The sequence below is a fragment of the Furipterus horrens genome, unplaced genomic scaffold (genome assembly GCF_987537825.1).
Source record: "Furipterus horrens unplaced genomic scaffold, mFurHor1.1.pri manual_scaffold_15, whole genome shotgun sequence".
Lineage (NCBI taxonomy): Eukaryota > Metazoa > Chordata > Mammalia > Chiroptera > Furipteridae > Furipterus > Furipterus horrens.
In genome coordinates this window covers 9,891,115-9,913,352 of record NW_028327185.1, presented here as the reverse complement: position 1 = coordinate 9,913,352, position 22,238 = coordinate 9,891,115, and the positions used below count along the sequence as shown (strand labels likewise).

The 22,238-nt window shown below is 52.5% G+C and overlaps 1 protein-coding gene across 3 annotated transcripts in view; it reads right to left on the bottom strand.

Annotated features, from left to right (window-relative positions):
- CNIH3 (cornichon family AMPA receptor auxiliary protein 3) overlaps positions 1 to 22,238 on the bottom strand; it is a 153,665-nt gene that overhangs the window by 42,444 nt on the left and 88,983 nt on the right. The window lies entirely within an intron of this gene.

The following is a 22,238-nucleotide window of genomic DNA, read 5'->3' as shown; positions in this document are numbered from 1 at the left end:
CCGTGGCTGCGGTGCGCGCTGGTTGATCATGCTCTCCTGTCTACTTCTGTGTTTACTTAAAAATCTCCCACACGGGAAACGGGGGCGAGCTTGTTTAATGGGTCATACTTGCAACGAGTAGATAAGTAAGTTCTGGGCATCCGATACGCAGTACAGTGATTCTAGACGCAAAACTATTATAATAACAATTGAGAGGGTAGATCTTAATTATCCCCGACGCTAGAAGACATGATAACTATGGGACGGCATGGAGGTGTCAGCTAGGGCTACGGTGACAACCATGTTGCAATAAAAATGCATCACCTTAAACGCACAGAATGTTGTGTGTCAGATATATCTCAAGTTTATAAAATTTCCCAAATAAGGTTTCTTAAGTTTTCTGTGCATTACAAAAATGATGGTCATGGCAGGTTGGGGGCTGGATAAAGGCACAAAAAGTGCAGTTTCACCTTCTCTCGTTACAGGAAGAAGCTGTTGGTTTCTTATTTTTTTGTTTAGTTTGGCAGACATGCTGATTGGAAGTAAAATGAACGGAAGTGAGGAAAAAGGGGAGAAAAAACAAGAAAGCCGAGCTGACAGTCATAGAAATACCCCCAGCTGTAGCTGCCCACAGGCTGGGTCACCAGCTCCGGGACAGTCAACACTTCTCAGCTGGGTCCTTGGGGTCAAGTTTATTCTGGACAGACTCAGCGTTCCCCAGAGAGCAACGGTTTCCCCATTTGACTGGGGGGCGGGGGAGAATGTTGGAGGTGATCTTCTCCAGGTACAGACTGAGGCAGGGCACACGCACAGGGAGAACGAACGAGAGGTGGAGCTCCCTAACCCCAGCCACCTTGGCCCCAGCAGGGTGACTCACTGACAGAATGACAGAACGAGGTGGCATTTGGCCAGTGGGCTGCACAGCAATGGACAGAGCAATGCCCCCCGCCCCCATGACTGCACATCCCAGGGAGCCCTGAACACTTCAGCAGAACGGCCAAAGCGATGCAGCCAGCACACCCCCAACTGCGTCCCTGTTCTAGCAACACTGGGCTGAGAGGAAGTACCACCTGAGCCAAAACAACCTATTTCCCTCCGCAAAGCAGGTATCGTTTTAAAGCAGTCACATGTCATCCTGATTTCAATACTCCTGCAGAATCAGGAGAAAATTCTAGTATAATCTGAATTTAATAGACACATTTCTCCATCATCCCTTGCCAAGTAGCTAATTATCCAGCCTGTACTTGAGCCTGCTAGTAACAAGAGACTCATCACGTACTGAGGACGCTCATTCCATTCCCGGCTACCTTTAATTAATCATTGTCTTCCTGTATCAAATAAACATTTGACTCCCTGAGGCTGCCATCCTCTGCCTAAGCCCAGGTCGGCACGCTAGAGTCCCCAGGCCCGATCCAGCCTGCCACCCATTCTGGGGCAACCTGTGAGCTGAAGAGAGGTTTTTACACTTTCAAAATAGTTGGAAAAAAATCAAAAGAAGAATACTACTTTGTGACGTGTAAAAATCATATTATATTAAAATCTCAGCTTCCCTACGGTTTTATTACACAGACGCATGCATCCTTTTATATATTGTTCCTGTACACTTTCGCACGACATGGGCCAAGCTGAATAGCTGCAACAGACACCATGTGGCCTGCAAAGCCCAAAATTGTCACTGTCGTGTCTCTTACAGAAGAAAATTGCCAATCCTGGTCCTCTCCTTTATTTGCCCTCTAGAGCTGCACTGTCCAATAAGGTATCCACATTTGGCTATGTAAATTTTAATTTTAATTAGTTCAAATTAAATTTAAAATTCAGTTTCCACATCTCAATTGCTCAGAAACCACAGCTGTCCGGTAGCGATTAAACGGCAGGGATGGAAGGCATTTCCAGCGTCACAGAAGGTTCCATGGCACAGCACTGCCTTAGAGGTCAGATCACCCTTCCGGGAGGAGCCCCTGTAAGAAATGTCAGCTGTCATGAGCACAGCTCTCTCCAACTTTTGTTTCTATAAATCAGCACTAAGTTGCCTCAACATTCTGATAGCTCTGCGTTGACATGACAGGTTAACGTCTATACTAAAATGTCATTGACAGAACTGAACACCATATTCAATGTGAGGTCAGCTAGCATAGAGAGTGAAAGTGTCAGTCACCTCCTCTGTTCTATAACTTACGCCTCTGTTAATGCAACCTGACAGCATTGGTGTCGAGACCACATCACAACCCCAGGAAGGAGGCGGGATCCACCGGAGAGCGGGGAAGGGAGGCATCAGCCGCCTCAGGACCAGTCCCTAGACCTGAATGATGAGTACAAACTGGGAAACACAGGGCATGGCTTATGTACCGTTGTCTCTGCCAGAATTTGCAGACCTAGCTGGTTCTGAAACTGCTTCCCTGGTCCCGTCTAGTTAACAGGAAACAATGACGCCCCAGAGCCATGCACTTCTGGGACAGAAGCCAAGAGAGCGGGAGACGGGGCAGGCCCAGCCAACTGGCTCCTGCCAACGCTCAGCAGAGCGTCCCAGACTCCAGCTGGCAGCCTCCCGGTCAGGGTAAAATCCAGAGCAGAGGGGGCGAGGGGAAGGCCCACACATTCTGCTGACCTGTGGGGGACGCGGGGGCAGACCCTCTGAAGAATATCAGCAGTGAGGGAGGGGCAGGGAGGGGGGCAGCCTGCAGCATTCTGGGGCTCTCCTGGTCCCACCCAGGCAGCCACACCCCCTGCTTTGCCCAGCCCCCAGCTCAGCCCGCCCGCCCAGCACCCCCGCTGGCCACTCCAAGCAAGTCAGGACCCTCAGAGCATGCTGTTCCCATAACTGTTTCAGCCCCAGTCCACCTTCCTCCCACCAAGCATGTGCTTGCTCGGGCATTCTCCGACATGAGAGTTCAGGAGCAGTCTCCTGCTCACATGGTTTGGTGACCCTCCACACATCCTCTGGGTCTTGGCCGTCAGCGTCCCCAAACTTCTGGGAATCACTCCTCCTTCTGGTCCCAATGTCCTCTGCTCCTCTGGGCAAGCAAGTCCTGAAGCTCGCGGGCCTGCAGTGCCCCTGGGCCAACGTAGCCCAAGCTTTGGAGGAGTGCACGCCTGGGAGTGAGTGTGGGCGTGCATCGGGGGGCTCCCACACCCCAAGTATTATATCTTCCTGGGAAAACCACCACTATTCATGTGCCCACTTCCCAGGCCCTGTGGCAGGAGCTGGAGGAGGTATCACAACAAAAAGCAAGGCCACCGAGGCACGGGCCTTCACCAGTGACAAGGACGTTCCTTGACCAAATCTCAACTAAGCTTCAACCTTGGGCTTTCAGGTCCGTCCTTGCAGAGTCTCGTTTCAGCAAGAATCCTGCTAAGTCGGTTTAGAGAGAATCCCTACCCCAATATCTGATCGCCTGGCCTGCCTCCAGCAGGAATCCTAGCAAGACCTTCAGGAAGAATCCCCCTACCCTGGCTGGCTCCTCTTAGTAATTTTCCACCCACCAACCCTTTCTTCACCTTGCTCCTTGGCTATAAATCCCCATGTGTCCTTGTATTCAGAATTGAGCCTGATCTCTCTCCCCTAGTCTTGAATAGTCTTCCTTACCACCTTAACAAGTATCAGAATAATGTCGTCTGTAACATCGCTGTTTTGTGTTAACTCTGAAAAAGCAACAGTCTCTGGGAGTAGCAGTCTATTAAGCAGGCATTGATTGTTCCAGATGCGCGTGAATTCTTCCATCAAACGGAAGGCGGTGTGTGTAAAAAGGGAGGCCGGGCTCCCAGCTCTGGGCCAGAACGTCAGATTGTAAAAGCTGGTGGCGGTGAGCTGCTTTCTATTTGTCTTGAGACCCTCAGGGGCAGAGGGTACATTAACCCTACCCCTTGGTTCCCGACACAGTAACGTCACTGATCTGAGCAAGGCCCTCTCTGGTTTTATTTATTCTTTCATTCATTTCCATTTATCCCACTCCATCCTAGACGACTATTGGTTTACGTTTAATGTGTACCTTTCTTTGTTGTTTTCTCACGAAGAATGCTTATGTGTGGGTGCATATAATTTTAATTTGCCCAACTTGTATCTCATTCCCTTTCTTACCTGTTGCACTCAGCTGTAGTGTAGCCACTATGTCTTGTCTGTCCAATGAGAGACGGAGACTAATCTGAGCTTTGCAGCTCAAACAATGCGGCAAAATCCCCACGCGCCTTCCCTTGGGGGTTGGTGTGGCCATTTCTTTGGGGTTTATACCTAGGAGTGGAACTGCTGGGTCATGTGGTTTATGGCTTTTTAAGTTGAACTAAGTACTCCCCAACTGCATCCCATATCCCTTCCAACACCTGGCAGCATCTGCCTTCCAGTTTTTACAGCCTAAGAGGTTTCAAGTAAACATTTTGTTGTTTTAACTTGTATTTCTCCAGTGAGAGCCTTGCTTCATACAATGGTTCGTCTCAGGGGAATTCCTCTTCTGTTAAATTGCCTGTGTAGCTGCTTTGCCCATTTTCCTATGGGTTCCTGCTTTTTTTTTTTTTTTCTGACTTCCACTTGTTGCCAGTACGTTGTAGATGTGAGTCCTCCTTCCGTTTTAGACACATTGAATATCTCCTCTCATCTGTCACCTGTTAATTAACTCTGTCTGTGGCATGCTTCATTGAGTGGAAATCAATCAACTGTTGCCTTATATTTTATACTTTTTGAAGTTTTATTGAAGAACTCCTTCTTTGTCCCTAAGACACAAAGAATCCCACTAGATTATGAGTGTCTTGCGATGCTCTAAGACTGGAGTCACTGTTTTGGTTACTGCCCCAACCCTAACACCTGTATCAGGGCCAGGTACACACGAGTTGTTCAATAACTATCTCTTGCAACAACGAATGAGTTTACGCATCTTTGTATCTGTGGCCTAGGTTTGCAAAAAATGTTAAATGAGTGCAGGAACAAATGCGAAACATTTTAAACGTCTCAAAATACTTGCGTAAATATTTTATGAGTTGATCACAACCAACCGCCCAGGTCTTCTTGTAGACAGGGCTTCCCAGGTGGGAATGTGTGTGCTTAACAACAAATTGTCTGCATGCCCAAGATGGTGCTCTGGGGGAAGCCAGCCTGCTGGGGGCATGGGGTGGGGGGCGATGGCCAGGGTCAACTCCCTGAGTCACACACCTGCCCATCATGCAGCACACCCCGGGATTCAGAACCTCCGTCCAGACCACTCGCCTCCAGAGCCACTGATTAGCCAACCGAATTTACCTGTATTTAGGAGTAAGAATGCTCTACCTTATAAAAAATATTATTTCAGGTGGTATACCAGAAGTATATATAAAATAGTAAAAAATACTTGAGAATAAAAATTATATTCAGGAACAAAATTCAAACCTAAATAAAATGAAAAAAATTAGAGGCAGAAACACACACACACACACACACCCCAGAGAGCTAAATTAGTTGGCTTGAAACCTGGGATCTAAGCTGCTCAGAAGCTAAAGTGCAAAGAGAAATCAGTTACATAGTTCTTAATGTTGTCATAAAGAAAAAGCATACTGGTTCCTCAGGGGAAGCAAACTACCCCCAACACTCACATCTAAAAATCATTTATTGCACACATTTTAACTCCTGTAGAGCATGCACTCAAACGACAGCAGACCCAGCAATGGGTATTGGATTTGTACTGCAGCATCGCTCAGTAGTTGCTGAGAATGTAGCACAAAACGGTGACCCAGCGAAAACATTCTATGGGGGAGGCTAGATGTGACAATACGGCCCTGGTTTTGAATGTGCTTCAAATAATCTTCCACTAACGTATCTCCCAAGCAGACATTTGGCAGCTGGAGAGCAAGCTGGCGGGGGTCAGGCTCCTCAGCAAAGACCGAGACCACAGGTGATCTGTGCTGCTCATTAGCCATGGCTCTCTGCAGCCTGGAGGTCCCATGTGCCCACAGTGACATTGACAAAGATTTGTGAAAATTGAGGGATCGAACGAGGCTTCTCCCTCCTGCCTGGATGTCCAGTTTCCTTCTGGCCAAAGGTGAGCTGAGCTGAAAAGTCTCCAGCGACCCCTCCAGATCCCTCGCCATCCTTCTGCAGCCAGCTGTCTCTTGCCCTCTGGCCTCCCACATGGTCAGGCCTGGTAGGTTACCTACTCCCCTCCCTGCTCTCTGACCTGGTAGGAGAGCTGTGGGGTCCACACTGACTTGCACGGCAGGGAGAAGGCGATAGCACCTGAGAGTTTATGTGGTGTTCACGCAGCTTCACCGTGCATAGCGTGAGAGCTGAAGAGAGATTACAGTCTTTTATTTTCTTTAACAGACGCCTTCATGAAGAAGTGTGTAAGTGATCAATGGAAATGTAGAAATAGCTGAAATCCAATTGCTCCTCATGTCAATCACTGGCCTGAGACAATGCAGACCCGTAATTTAAGAAGAAAACCATGAAGCAGAGATGAAATGCCTAATAAACTACAGTCGCTTGTAAGGATAAGGTCCTCCCAGTTTGAAATGCGATTAGCCCAAAATGATTTTAGAAGAAAAATGTAACTTGATCAAAAATTTATTTCCCCTCTCAAAACTGGGCTGGCCACTTAGCCGGACTGGCACAAAATGTGCTCCCTTCCGGGACCCTCAGGGGATAAGGATATTTCTGGCGAGTCCTCTGCCTGCCTGCCCACTTCCACTGTCCTGCCCCTCTCGAGGCCTGCCCAGGTAGGCTTCGGTGAGCAGAAGCACAGGTACCCTGCGCCATCTTCCCAGGGACAGGCAGCACGCGGCAGCCAAGCCCCACCAGCTGGTACAGCCTGGATTTATTTTGCTTCATGGCTTTGCGTCAAAGGCCTGTCCTTCCACGTTGCTGTGGTTTGTACAGCCAGGCTCCTTCCGCGGCCACCCTGCCCGGTGTAGGACTTGCTTGCTGGAACAAGGACACACCTGCCGGGGTCCCTGACACAGCTTAGCCTTGTCCATACCTCTCCTAGGGGCCTCGAGTCTGGTCCCCTTACCCCACCCCTTTCTTCCAACACCAAGCAATTGGCCAGAGTCCAGCGGACTGCAAATGGAGCGATCACTGGGAAAGGATGCTTGTTCCAACCTCATTTCCAGTAGCGCCTTCCCACTGCTGGGTCTTCACTCCAAACTCATCATCAGCCTGCTGGCTCTTATGCACAGACCACCCAGCAGTCCTCAGCGACTGGGGCCACGGGATTTCCCACCACCCAGTCCCAATCTAGGCATGGGAAAGGTACCCCAACCCCCCCTTGTTTCCAATGCACCTCTGGCTCCCGTGTGGTCCAGCCTCTGGCCTCAGGCAGCTCACAGACAAGAAAGGTCTGGGTGAGGTCACAGGCCAGTTAACTGGTGTCCCCCTAACCCCTCCAATTACAGGTCAAACTCACAGGCTGATACTATTTTGCAGGAATATCCATCAGGTCGATAACATTATGACAGTTCCTCAACCTCATTGATAGGCCTGGGGATGCAAATGAAGGCAATAATGAGATATTTTAAACCTATCAGATGGAACAAAAATTAATTGTGATAAGTAAAGTGCTGCCAGGGAAACAGAAAAAAGGAAGTCCCACCCACTGCTGGGGACAATGAGTGGACTAGACACAGCCTTTGGAAAGCAATCTGATAATACCTATTACTAACAGAAATACACCTTTCCTCCCTTAGCAACCCCCCTCTGGGAGCTAGCACATTGAAACAAAGGCACCACTAGGTAAGAGCAGACACCCAAGCACTGCCTGAGATGGCAGAAAACCAGAAGCATGGCAGGTGCCCCTCAATAAGAGAATTAATTGAATCTGCAGTGACATGATGCAGCCCCATGTTAGATCTGAGCCAGTGAATGGAGGGGCACCTCCCTGAGTTGTTACTCAGTGAGAAAAACAAGATTTATAGAAAAAAATTTAAACCAAAACTCTAAAAAAGTGCTTGTGTTTGAGTAAGATGACATGAAGGGCCATTGCCATCAGTGACCCTGAGTATGAGAGGTGTCGGGGGTGGGACAGGAACCCAGTGTCTATGGGCGGAGGGAGTAGTCAAGCAATAACAACCACAAAACCCACAGCTTTGTAAAGTGGATAAAAACTAGAATGAACGCTATAATTCCATATAACTCCATTTAAGTAAAATACGCGCACAGGTGTCCACAAAAAGAAAGTGTCATCCTGGAATGCTAACAGAGGTTGTCGCTAAGTGCTTTTCTTACACCGTTCTCCCATTGTTTGCGTTTTTACAATAAATATGAATTATTCATGTAATCAGGAAAATACCCCCCAGAGCTATTTTACTATTACATCTTTTTAAAATTTTTCCCTGCTTTTCTACCTCTATTGTCACTCCAAACTCACTACTTCCAACCAAATAAACCACAGCAGGGAGGCAGGTGTCCACTGCACGGGGCTCACATTGATCAGTTTTGCTGTGCGTGTGTGTGTGTGTGTGTGTGGTGTGTGTGTGTGTGGTCTCTATATTTATGATCCTCTCCTGCCCCCTTCCCTTTTTCACTCCAGCCCCCCACCATCTGAACAAGCATGAGGAAGAACTGAGGACTCGTGCCAAAAGACCCCATAAAGCCAGGGCCTACACTGAACGCAAAGGCTCCAAATCTTGCTCCTGGCCTTCCCCCGGGGAGCCCAGGTCTTCACCCAGGCTGTGGGCGGGCGGCATCCCCAGGGCTCCACCAGACAGCCCAGCAGTCTTCTCCTCAATTACCTGGGTCCTGACAAATCTTTTCCTGAGCTCTCCCTTCCAGGAAGAGAGTTTACGAGGCCTCCAAAACCTCATGTGAATAGCAAGCAGTTTGCAAACAGCCTGCCAATGTGCTAAAAGAATTTTTGTTGTTGTGGCTGTTTAAATTGGAACAGTCCTTCCTTCCCTTGCCCTCCCTGGCCGTGTTTGGCCAACACAACAGCCCCAGCGCCCAGAGCCCCGAGCAGAACTAAACACAAGGGCAGCGGGGTCAGGGGCCGCTGTTCTGAGGAAGGGCTCAGGGCCAGGCCACTTGGCTCTGGGGCTTATTTACATATGCTTTTACATAAATTTGCATGTTGGTCTCCAGAGGCCTGATTCCAACTATTTCAAATCAGGTTGGTTCATTTGTGCAACTTCTTGGAATTTTGTATCCAGTCAGCCTCCCTCCCTGCTTGGTCTGAGCCCAGGGACACTTCAATCCTGTTGAAAAGTGTGCCAAGCTGACCTCCGCTTCAACTATCACAGGTCCTCCTCTGACTCCCACCCACCTGCTTCCCTCTGAAAAGGGGCTTTGTGGTTATATTGGGTCCCCCCAGGGGATCCCCCATCTCAATAATTCCATCGGTTCTGCAAAGTCACTCTTCCTACTAAGGTAACATAGTCACAGGTTCCAGGGACAGTTTTCTGCCCTAAAAACCAATCCTCTGTGCTCTCCCTGTTCATCCCTCCAAACCCTGGCAACCACTGGTCTTTTAATGTCTCTATAGTTTTGCCTTTTCCAGAACGTCATAGAATTGGAACTGTACAGTATGTAGACTTTTCCAATTGGCTTCCTCCATGTAGCAACATGCGTTAAGTTTCCTTCAAGTCTTTTCATGGTTTGATAGCTTGTTTCTTTGAAGGTCTGCCAAGGTTTGGAGCTTGACCTTCTCGTAGGGGTTCTGACCCAGCTCAGCGCTTTGGTTCTTGTCCTCACTTTCAGTTTTGGGAGAGAAGTTCCTGCAGCAGCCTTGGGACCAAGTCCCCGCCAGTAACCGCGGTGCCAGCTCCTGCCAACCCCTGGTCCCCAGACCCAGGCAAGAGGGTGGTCAGGCACTCCCTAATCAAAGTTCATACTCTATGGACAAGCCAAGCCAGACTACTTAATAAGAGTTTTCCCAAACGCATCCCAACCGTGTGAACGAATCCGTCCATCCTCCTCCTCTTCATCTGTAAAAACACGCAGGCCCAGATAAATGTCACCTCTCCATGATGCCCTCATCAGGCGTGACCTTGATTTGAACCTCTATCCCGGGCCTCTGCTGCCTTACTTTAGAGTTGTGACCTTGGATTTGTGAGATCCTTGAGGACTGGACCTTTATCCTACTCTTCATATTGCCTGTAAGTCCAAACACAGTGGCTGACAAGTGGGTGCTCAATACGTATGAATAGAATTAAAAACAACTGGCTTCCCTAAAAGGCTACCCCACATAGAGCCGAAAATAGCCCGTACATTGCCAAGGGCAAGAGATTATGTGACTTATGAATTATACATGGTCCATGCTTCTCTTTTGCATCTTCCCATTGCTTCCTGCCTGTTGGCCTGCTTGGCCTTATTAACTCTCAGGGAAAGATGGCCAGGAAGAGAGAATGTGCTGTAACATAAATTCCTCCATCTGGGGGTGGGGGTGGGGAATGGTAGACATGACCTGGATTTTTGGATGTGCTTTTCTTTAGATTTTTAAGCTACAAGAGATGTAAACATCCACTGTCTGCCAGGACCACAAGGCCACCTGCTGCCCTAACAGCCTCCCAGACTGGGATGCCCTATGTGTCACGGCGTCAACTGGACCAGAGTCTAAACCTCACTGCCCTCCAGACTCTGTAAAAGGCTCACTTTGGAGACAGAGGACAGGTCCCAAGTGTATGTACAGGTGAGTGCACAGCACTGACTTCAGAGCAGGTTGAAACACTTGACACTCAGCCACTGCTGGGGACCTGAGTACCCACAGCAGGAGACAGCAATGACCACACACCGAACACCGAACAAAGCAAAACTCAAGGAAGTAACCCAGGAGAGAGGAGGAGAGGGAGGAACAAAAGAAGCTAAGGAGGGGAGAGCAACGTGGGGAAAATGGGACACCTGTAATAGAACAACAATTAAAAAATAAAAAGAAGAAGAAGGAGAAGGGGAGGAGGGGCGGGGGAGGAGAAGGGGGAGGGGGAGGGGAGGAGGAGGGGGAGGGGAGAAGGAGGAGGGGGGAGGGGGAGAAGGAGGAGGAGGAGAAGGAGAAGGAGAAGGAGAAGGAGAAGAAGGAGAAGGGGAAGGAGAAGGAGAAGCTGCCACGGAGAGGCAGGGCCAAGAGACAGATGGTGAGAGACAAGAAAAGGATGGAGAGAAGATGGAGAAAGTAAAACACCAGGTTTTTTCTCGGTAAAGACCTCACTCCCTTCTGGGTATTCCTGCTCCTTTAAGACAAAAGAAGCCTAGCAGCAAAGACAAAGAGCAGTTTCCCACCGGTCACTGCTTAAAGCGGTCGTGCAGCCCCTTACACAGTCCCCTTCTCCGCAGCCACGCAGAGACCTCAGCCGCTGCCCGCACAGGTTGGTACACGAGCAGTCGCGGTCCTGCGGCCCAGCTCAGATGCCAGGCTGCGTGGGCGGCTGTTGATGAACAGGTTTCCAGGACTGGCTCGCTTGCCTTCTCTCCCACGTCCTCAGACCTTTGAACTGCAGGCATCCTGGGGTTGTGCAGAGCCGCGGCCCTCTAGTGGCCGTGCGTGCGCTTTGCAGCTTGGGGGGGGGGCTGGGTCTCAAAGACGAGGTTCTTTAGAACGGGCAGGGGTGGGCAGGATGGGGGGATTGTCAGCGCTTTAAGCAGCCAGGAGAAACTTCACTAAGAATGGATGATAACACAGATAAATGGGTAAGGATTAGGATGCTTTCTTTCCTCCCTAGAATTGTAGAATTTGTTTCAATTCGACAAACACATCATGCCTGGCCAGGCAGAAAGTTAGAGGGGGAAGGTCCCTGAGACATCACCCAGTGCAGCCCCACTCTCCCTGACACTCTGTAGCGTGTCTCCATCGCTACCTCTCGGGATGAGAAATTATCCAGCAGAGATGTGTACAGCCTCTTCTACACACTCGGTGTGCAGGACCCGGGCTAGGTCCTGGGGAAGGAGCTAAAACCAAGGCAAGCCCCAGCCCTGCCTTCAGCAGCTTTGGGTCTGAGAGGTCCCCAGGGTCCCCAGCCTCTGCCACAATTCAAACACACACTGGATTTCCTGGGCTTGCACTCCCACCCACCTCCCTGCTTTGGAGATGCCAGGCCACCAGGTCACCTGACGCCCAGGTCAGCTGTCTAAGCATCTGGGCCGCAGGGAAACGGCTGCCAGGCCTTCCCTTCAGTCCCCAAACCTGTGTCCCCTGGTCTTATTTCCACAGTCCTGCCTGGGTCACTCCAATCAAGCTGATGGCCTGCAGGAGGCAAAGCAGGACCAGAGCGGTTGTATTTTACCACTTACTGTACTTCCTCCAGTTTTCTTATGTGTAGCTGAGCCTCTGTGTAGAAGCGGCTGGAACCAGCGTCCCAATCACATGCCCTGTGGACAGAGCGCCATGACTCGGGAGGGGAATAGCTCACGCTGCATGGGTTTTCCCCAGGAGACTGCTGTCTGCTGTCTCCTTCAGGGCAGGCCTCTCTGTGTTCCTCCCTACACTCCCAGCACCCAGGAGCCTTGGTAGAGACTGACATTGAGTCAGTGCATTTGAAGACAGGAATATGAGGGCTACAACCAAGGGCATACCCTCCAAACGCAGGCCCACGGTCACCAACAAGAAGAGCAAAGGCCCTCGGACGTGTCTGAGCTACAGAGCACAGCTGGGGGGCACAGGCAGAAGTCAGGGGCCCTGCGGGAGCCTCGGAGGAGGACCACGTGGTGATGTTCATGTTCAGCTGTGTTAACAAGCATCCCTTCAGAGCTCCCTTAGGCAGTAGCCTCACCTGCTCCTGCCTGATGCCTAACCTCTCACCTCCTGGGGTCAGGCTTCCCATCCCCAGGTGGGTGATTTAACTGTCTTGAGTTTTATTCCAGCAGAGACACTCTGACGTATGGGGAGCTCTAGGACCATGAGGATCAGAAGTACTAACCATTCTCTTTGTAAAAAACGATCTACCCACAGATCCTAGGGCGCTGAAAAGGTTACCCCAGAGGCATGGCATAGCAGAGAGGTAAGGAGCGAAGTTGGTAAGGTGGGTGCTCAGCGGCCGGGCTGCCTGGGACCCACTCTGCCACTTACTGTCCTTGTCACCAAGGGCAACCTCTCTGTGCCCCATTTCCTCATCTGGGAAAGAGAGATAATAACAGGGCCTGCGTAATGGACACTGGAGGCGGGGGTTAAATGAGGCGCCGGAATTAGAACAGTGCCTGGTAGAGTAAGCATTTACTCAGGATCAGCGATTATTTCAGGGCGACCTCTTCACAGCCTTGCACAAAATAGCAATACAGGGAACCTGTCGCTGTTGAATGAATCTCTGTCCAAACTGAGCAGAGCCGGCCCTGCCACACAAACCCAAATCACCAAGAGCAGAAAATAATCTGAATTTCGTGAACCTTCCCAGTTGATTCATGCACCCACTGAGGTTTGGGCGCCCCGGTAAGGAAGACCCTACATGGAACTACAGCAAGAGGCAAGACACGCACCACTTTTCTGTGCTTTTACAAAGACAATTTCCCATCTCTTGGCCGTTCTCCATCAGCAGAGAGATGAGCAGGGATGAAGATGGGATGGGTCCCCGTCCTCGACCTCGGGTGACGTTCAGGTGATTTAGGTGTGACGGAGAGTCTCACAGCCAACAACGCACATACGTTCCATTAACTACTAATGGGACAGGGTAGCAGGTGCCTCGCAGCTTCAGGAATTCTTGGAGGGGGACAGACCAACATCCCCATCCTGCTGGAGAGATGCTAGAACGTGCAGAAGAGAAGATGGCTGAGGAGAAAGGAAGTGTGTTATGTGGAGAGGACCCTACCTCTGCGAGTGGGCTGTCTGTCTGAGAAATGCACCCAGGCTCAGAATAGACCCTGGAGTGCAAAGCTGCCCCCGAAGAGGCCGCACCTGGGGCAGCCATGCTCTGAGCAACACCTGCCACTCAGACATTGGGACACTCGTCAGCCACAGGGCTGGTGGTTCCGGCTTCCTTCGGGGCCTAAGGAACTGGGATCCTGGGCTGGTAACTGGAAGGGGAAGCAAAGGCTGGAAGAAACAGACAGGGCCCTGCTTCTCCACCGATGGGACAGGGGACAGAGAGGCAAGGCACATCCTCAGGGGTGTGTCCAGGCTCTGTGCCTGGGTGCTGGGGAATAAAGGTGGGGACTCCGGACAGGCCAGCTGGGCAAGGGTGCCGGGGAAGGTTCCCGGCTGAGTTGTACACGGTCCCCTCAGGGGAACCTCCTGGTCCCTGGTCATTTCCTTCCTCCCACGGGCAGACCTCAGCCGCCTGTGATGCAGCTGGTGTCACAGTTCAGGGCAGCATCTGCCACCCCCTCGGTGACTGCCACCACATGGTACCTCAAAGACTAATCACAGCATCTTTGTGTCCTGGTTTCTATGCAAGGGAGCCTCCTAGGTCGGGGAGCATCGCACCTACCTGATCAGGAAGCACACCGCACGCAGGCCAAGTAAAAGAATTGAGTGCAATCTTTGCCACTTGTCACTTCTCTCATGGAAAATGCGTCCCCTCCACTCTTCCTCACAAGTGAGGGCTCCTTCTTCCTTCACCCTGGCTTCTGCTGCTTAGAAGACAGAAAGCAGTGGCCTTCGCCCTGCCCCCAATAGCTCCTGCCCCCTAACCACGGCTCAGCTACCCTCTGGTGACAACTCACACAAAGGGCATCTTGGCAGAGGGTGGCTGAGGTCCCCCGCCATCACCCAAACCTCTTGCCCCTGGGCTCAGTGCTGCCCCTGCCGAGCCTCGCAGCACAGGGGGCGGGGCCCCGTCCCTTGTTCCCCCAGCCCCTGCCTGCTCTGGGCACAGACGCTAATGAGCAGAGAATGGATGGGAAAGCGGTGGGGATGCTGCGAGTCAATAAATTATTCAGACGGTCACAGCAACAAAATGCTCCGAGCGTCTGAATCACAGGCAGAGCTGACACCGGCATCTTGGCAGGAAAAGGGCTTTTCTAGGCAGCGCCCAGCACGCTGCCTCTGGGGCACCTGTCGCCCAAGGACTCGCAGCAAGGAGGCACACTCACCGCTCAGGTCCTGGGCCCAGCCCAGACCCTCCGAGAAATGCGTCTATGGCTCAGGCCGCTACGGGCACCACCGACCTCGCCTGCCCTCCTGTTACAGCGCAGGACACTGAGGCCCGGTGCAGGGAGCAAGGCTGGGACATCAGGAAAGGCGCACTCGAGGGGAGTTCTAAGACTTGCCTGGGAAGGTCAGGCCTGGCAGGACACGGGGTAGAGGGCCCACAACAGGCAGAAGTGACGCCATGGTGAACAGGGCCCAATGGGGGCTGCGGGTCTCCTGGAGGTCCCCCAAAAGGCTGGCCCCATCCAACCTGAAGCCCTGCCCCTCCCCTGCTCCCAAGAACCTCCCTCTGGCTTTCACCTGTTGGCCTGCATCCTATGCGGACACTGCCTGCCCCCTCCCCGCGTCACCCAGACAGACTGAAGCCTGGCAAAGGTGGCCAGGCGTCCGGAGTCAGAGCCCCAGGTGAGCCCAGCCTGGCACGCCGACCCGCTGGCGCCTCGTCCACAGGCCTGGCCACAAAGCGCTCTTCTCATCTCACGGCCTGAGTGTGTTCCCTCCTTTGTGGCTCAGGTGGGAGATACTTGAGCTTCACACAAAAGCAGGGCTTGTATCTTGGAAACGATAGGAACCAAAAATGCCACTTACGTCCATTTGAAAAGCATGGGAGCCACCAGCACATGTGATAGACCTCTGCAAAGCAGGGTCACCGGTGCCACCAGCAAGGAGGAGAGCCTGGAGTGGGGTGCAGATAGAAGGGTCAGGTGGCCAAAGGGATCCCCTGAAAGACTAGGAGAGCGGAGAACTTCGGAAGGGGCCCCTGAGAACTAGCCATCACATTGCTGTCTCCAGCCAGCAGAACACGGTCACACTGTGAGCAGTAAGGCCTCAACGGGCCACGTGGGGACAAGCCTGCCATTACCCAGCTCATGACCTCCTGTCCTGTAAGACTGAATAGGCCAGAGGACAGACACCATGACAAAGGGAGAAAGGGTGTGGCATTCCTGGAGGATTACAAATACCTTCTGAAGATAAGGGAGGGGCCGGTGCCAAACCAAATCTCTCCTGGAATGCACGGAAGCACGGAAGCACGGTGAAGCAGGAGAGAGGGCAACCCCCACTCCCGAACACCAGGAGGAAGAAACGACCCTCCCACTTGACAATTAAAGAGACTGCAGCCCAGACAGAAGTGGACTGACGTGTCGGGGTGTTTGGGGACAGGCCCCCAGGAGCAGCACGTATTCCGTCTCACAGCTCTGGATCAGGACTGCGTGTGTGCGCGCTGGGCCTCTCAGGTGGCGACCTCCGCCCACGAGTAGAAAATGCACCTCTCAGCGGGAAATAAATTAAACGAAAGATTTTAAACAACCCTCCAACTCCTGCCTCCTCAGGGCATGCAACACCTTCAGTATGCCATCGGCAGAACAGTAAGTGTCCCTCTTTTCTGAATTCAACCAGCTCTCTTTTTCTTTAGCGCCATCTAGAAAGCAATCAAATGTCACCACCTCCGATCCCGATTTGTGGAGGAAGCAGGTTCTCGGAAAAACATCGCTTCATTCTAAGGTTGGTGCGAGGCCAAGGGAACCCAGCTCCTGCTTACACCAAATGGCCTGCGGTAAAATCTACTCCCTTCCACGTCACCTGCCTCAGGTCACGGCACCTAAGGACGGCGTTAAGTGAGGCCCTACTATGCGAATCCAAATCCTTCGTCTGCACAGCTATAAAGCTCGATAGACACACTTTCAGTCCTGATTTCAGTCGCTCTCACACACAGTAGGTGGCCTGATGAACACTCCGGGGCCTGGAGGAAGAACACTGGTCTAGGAGTCTGAAAACCTCAAGATCCGCTCTGGGCTCCGCCACAAACGGGCCTGTGGCCTCAGCCCTGGCCCTCTGCCTCTCCAGGTTCAAGTATACTCATTCCAAATGTGAAGACAGACCCTTTATGTGTCGGGAGTCTAGGACTGCGTGATGACATGGCTCCATCCCCCGGCAGCGATGTAAGATAGATTAAAATAAAACAGATCAGCAGGCCATCAAGCCAACTCACCGACCTCTGCCCCATTCCCAGAAGAAGCGCACGGTCAGCTGAGTGCAGGGCGTCATGTGTCAATATGGAGCAGCCTGCACGCTCCCCAGATCCTTTACTGGACTGGGTTTTGGTTTGTTTTATCAGGTCTTTATCTTGAATAAAATGTTTCTGTTGGTGTTTTAATGTCAGAAAGGAGAGCTGAGAACCTGAGGAGGGCATGGGTTAAGAAGTAGCTCTAGCAACCCAGTTGTTCGTGGGGCACTGCTGGGTGCCTGTCCCTGTGTGGCTAATGTCTGTCCCTGTCCCAGGCCACCACTTCCCTTGCCCCCCTGTGGCTCGGTGGGACTGACTTCTTAAAATCACCACTCTGTCCCCAGAGTCACTTCTCCCTGGGCTCTAATAATGCTGCCACATCAAACTTTATTTTGCTCCTTTATGACAACCCCAGGACAGCGGAGGAGCTAATTTTAACGGAGAAGCCGGCGCACAACGCCACTCTGAGCCAGAACGACCCCTCTCCCCAGGGAGACAACTGAGGCTGCCTCCCATTTGCAGAGCAAAGGAACTTACTCTGTGCAGGGGAGGAAGTTGCCGGGTTTACTAATTACAGGACAGTGGCTCCCGGTGGGGATGCAGAGGGAGCCGACCAAGTGGTTCTGACAGGGCCTGGGGGAGCCTGCGGGCCCTGCTTGGTACAGAGCAGGAGGCGGAACTGAGCACAGCTGCTCAGCGCAGTCTGCTGGGGGGCCACGGGGGGTTTCTCAGGGAGAGGAGGAAATGGGAGGTCGGAGGCTGCTTTCCCAAGAGAACAGGAAGAGCTGGGTTTCACTTCACCAGTCACACGTCCTAGAATTCAGGACGAAACAGGTTGGGAGACACACCAGCCAGGGCCCAATTCCTCTTTCTTAACCTTTGCATTCTGGGGGGGCTAGAATCATTTGGCTACATCCATACCCACAACCCTTGAACGCAGCCGCTAATCCCTTTTCTCAGTAAGGTTCACAGAACACATTTAAATATTTTTTTATCCCAGATACAAATGTCTCTATTATATAGAGGACCATCTGGGCTGCTATAGCGAGCTAGCTATGTTGCTATCAACTACTTTTTTAGGGTTTGTGAATCAGTTGCCAATAAGGGGAGGGGAAGAAAAAAAGGAAGTCGGCTCCAAGATTCTGCTTTCCACCCCTGCATTTTTTTTCCCAGAGAGAGAACTGTATTCTATAGTCCAAATGGACCCTGTGGACACAAAACCAGAAGAGACAACTAAGACTGGGGCTCTGGAAAGGTCAGCCCTGGGTTCTAGACACCTTGGAGGAGGTATGTGGTGTCAGGAAACTTCCCAGCCCTTGGGCCCTCCAGCCAGGCTAAGTAACCCTGCTCAGCTGCAGCTGATCTAGGAAATACGCGAAGGAGAGGAATAAAAGGAGGCCAAAACAGAGAAAGAAGGGAAGAAGGAAGGGGAGAGAGAAAGCAGTCAAGGCCTAGGAGTCCCTAATGCCTGGGGCTCCCCAACAAATGCAGGCTTCCCCTGAACCAGCCAGGAGCACCTGCTGGGCAGGGGTGGGGAGCTGAGCTCTGGGCGGTAGGTGGCCCAGACCTTCAAAGAATGTGAACGGAGCCCTGACCCGTATGGCTCTGTTGGTTGGCCGTTGTCCTGCAAAGTGATAATGCTGAGACTTTAGGCAGACAGAGAAAGAATGTGCAGACTTTAGATCCGAGACCATAAAAGTGTCTCCTTGTGGAAAGAGGAATAAATGCACCTACCTAGAAGGCAATAATGTCTACCTGTGGAGTCGGGGCTATGGGGGGGTGGGGGCAGGGAGAGACGGACTGCAAAGGTCGGTGCATGCTACACGGCAACGGGTCTCCAGCAGCAGACGGACGCGGCTGTTAGCCTAGGTCACAAGTGCCCGCCCTCCACCTTCAGTCCCCACGCCCTGGAGCAGAGATCGTCCCAACCCAGGTGCTGAAGTCGTCCAGTCCTGAGGCCGGGCACACGCAAACGCTGGGGACTCTGGTACAGTCTATCAGCTGCATCTCGGCTTCGATACCTTTGTGAGTGTTTGCTCTTCTGGCTTTATTGTAGCGTGCGTGGGAATGCCTCCTGAGTTTGCCTCTCTCTCCACGCCAAATTAAAAGTACCCGCCAGCCTGCTCACTCAGTGCTGAGCTGGTATTCAGAGAGCAATTCAGGATTTAATTGTGCACTTGAAGTTTTCAGTGACCTTTATGGGAATTAATTAGCTTCCAAGTGCTACTAAACGGGGTGCAGGCACGTCTGAGTTACCCATGTTCAGACACAGAAGCCCCAACTCTGAAAGATTCCAGTTGCCACCGTCCACCCCACAGATGGGAGTTTGTAACCCGTGTGCATGACGTCAGTGTTCGAACCAGGACCGCCTTAATGCCTCTCCCCTGAGACGGCTCATTTTCCTTTCCTAAGGACCCTCCAGGGACGAGTGGAGGAAGTAACCCCAGAAGCACTCTGACTGGCAAACACATCAGCCTGGAGTTGAATATGTGACTTAGCGAAGCCACAAGGGACTATCTACATACCTGGTCACCAGGGGATGGAAGACGGATGTATTTCACGGTCATCCACTGGGTACCACAAAACGCCATGGGGCACCTATCTTGAAGCATGAAATCAGCACAGCCTGTGCCGGCCCCAACATCGTCCTCTGCCCTGAGGCCCCAGTGTGACAGCCCGTTTCAAGGACAGCCATTCCTCTCTGCACCGGAGTCCAGCGTGGCCCTCCTCACCTCCAGCTAGACTGCTCTGTCCCTCCCGGGTCTCCCTCAACCTGGTGATTCTGGACTGAGCTCAGCTATCCTTCCGCTGTGCCTGGGACTCCGTGGGCCTCCAGGGGAGCCCGGTAGTGTGCATTTTACCTGATGTAACCAGGTAAGTCTGGGTAACCATTCATTAAGCAAGAGTTTGTCAAGCTTGGGTTGGCTACAGGAAATTTTCCAGAGCCTGAATTTCTGTATTCTTCACTCACTGACGACTGCGCCACCTCTGTGCTGGGCACTGAGGCCACAAACGAGGGGAGGGCTCCTGCCCTTGAGGGGCTTATGGTGCAGTCAGAGAGACGGGTACAAAATCACATGACCAGTGCAAAGTGGGGCTCAAACAAGGGGACAGGCAGGGGGCTTGGGTAAAAGGGGGAGTGGGGCTTTCCTGAGGATAAAACTGGCCAGGCGAAGAACAGGGTGGGTGAAGAATATTCCAAGCACATGAAACAGCCTGCTCAGGTAACCCCATGTGGTCGAGGGTGTGCAGATCACAGAGGACAAGAAATGAGGCTGAGCAGCTAACTGGGCCCTGGTCCTGCAGACTCTTAAACTTTGTAGGGGACAGAAGCCAGATGAATGTTTTACAGGAATGACAAAAAGAGATCATTTGGGTTATAAGAAAGGGCACTCTTAGCAGCGACGTGGGGGGTAACCAAGGAGACCAGCATGGAAGAGACATGACGACTTGAGAAGGAGCAGTAGGAGCCTGACCCGAGGCAGGGCTATGAGGCAGGAAGAAGAGGGATGGAGAAAGGACAGACAGGCGTGGGAGGCACTGGTAGTACTGCATCCACTGGGGCTGTGGAGGAAGGGGGGTGTGAAGATGCATTCGGCCTGGGACCAGCTGTGTGACATGGGGTAGGCAGTACATCTAATCTATGTGGGGTGACAGGTGTGAGAGGCGGGGAGACCACCGGCGGGGGAATGAAGAGAGGAGGAAGAGCCCACAGAGGGGCAGGTGGGGAGCAGTTGGGGGTGCCAGAGACACAGAAGCAACGTGCAAAGAGAGCCACAGAGGAAGAGGACATGGATGTGTCAGAGGCACCGAGAGGTGATTACGACTGAATGGCATTCAGACTGGCCAGTGGCAGGTCACCGTTGCCCTTGCCAAGAGCAGGGCCGAGAGGAGGTGAGGGCGCAAGGCCAGGGTCACAGAGGAAATGAATGCCTTAAAAAAAGCAGAAGCAAAAGGGGCAAAATGCTGACATCTGCCAGTTCCAGGTGGTGGCTACAGAAGGCTGTTTTAGCCTCTGAACTTCTCTGCATGTTTAATGTAAGAATAGAAAGAGGCTGGGAGGCAGGATGTGGTGAAGCCAAAGTTGTCTATGAGGGATGAGCCAGGGTGGCATCAGGGGGACAGAGGGGCTTGCCTGTCAGCTCAGAGACGTCCCCGCCTTGGTATCTGCCGGGAGGAAGGACCAACAGGAGGGGGCACTCTGCCCCTTTGGAGTCAGAAGAGGAAGAGGAGTCGTGGGGCAGACTCAGAGAAGTTCAGGGGGTGGGGAGGTGGGCCATCGAAGCAGCCCTGTCTGATAACCTCTATCTTCTCTGCGCTGGAAGAGAAGTCATCTGTGGAGAGGAAGCGGCGGAGGCTTTGGCGAGCTGTGGGGGAACTCTGAGAAAATGCCAAAGGCCTAGAGCAGTATTGTAGGAGCTGAAAGAACTGAGCGGGATCACACCGATGAGTTAGGAGGCCCGACTGAGGCCCGCGGAGGTCCGACAACGTCACTCATGTCCGCCCCAGCAGCCCTCAGGCACCTGGGGGGAAAGCAGGGGACATGGGTGGGCTCCTGGGAGGCCAAGGGCTTCCAGAGGGGCAGCGACAGGACACAGGTCACAGCTGCTGAGAGCAGTGGTAAGAGCCAGGTGGGGGACATGAGGTCTGATGACACAGGGTGGGACCTGGGTCCTGTCCTCGAGGGTGAGATGGCACAGCTACAGTGATGGCCAAGGAGAGGGCAACAGCATGGGGTAAGGCCCTCCAGGGCTCACGCCTGAAAGGCAGGTCCAGGGTGTGGGCCCCAAGGGAAGGAAGTGGTCACTGGAAGTGACAATGACCAGCAGCACCTGGGATGGGTAATGCAGGATAGGGGGATGTGACTGTCACTGGATGCCAGGTCCTCGGTGGATCCACATGACAGCGACAAGGAAGGCCATGAGGTCCCTGTGCAGACAGCGCATCTCCAAGGGAGAGGTGCCACCGGCACAGAGCCATGTGACGTAAGGCAGAGACTGGCCAGGCAGCCAGAGGGGCTGGCCCGAGGCGAGCGAGGTCACCAGGCCTCGAAGTTCAGGAGGGGGCTCTGCCGGAGCGTGGCGGCGGGGCCAGTGCAGCTGGACACCCCAAGTACACGGCAAAGGCCTGCCCTGCCATCAACGTTTGTCCGGCCCCTCAACCGTCAAAGTCAAATGGGGCTGTCCCCTACCACATCCGACCCCACCAAGCGGTTGGAGCACGGAGCCAGTGCCGGCTTGCCTTGTGTCATCTCTGAATCCTGTCGCCTTCTCTCCTCCCTCCATCTCGCTGGGGTAGGA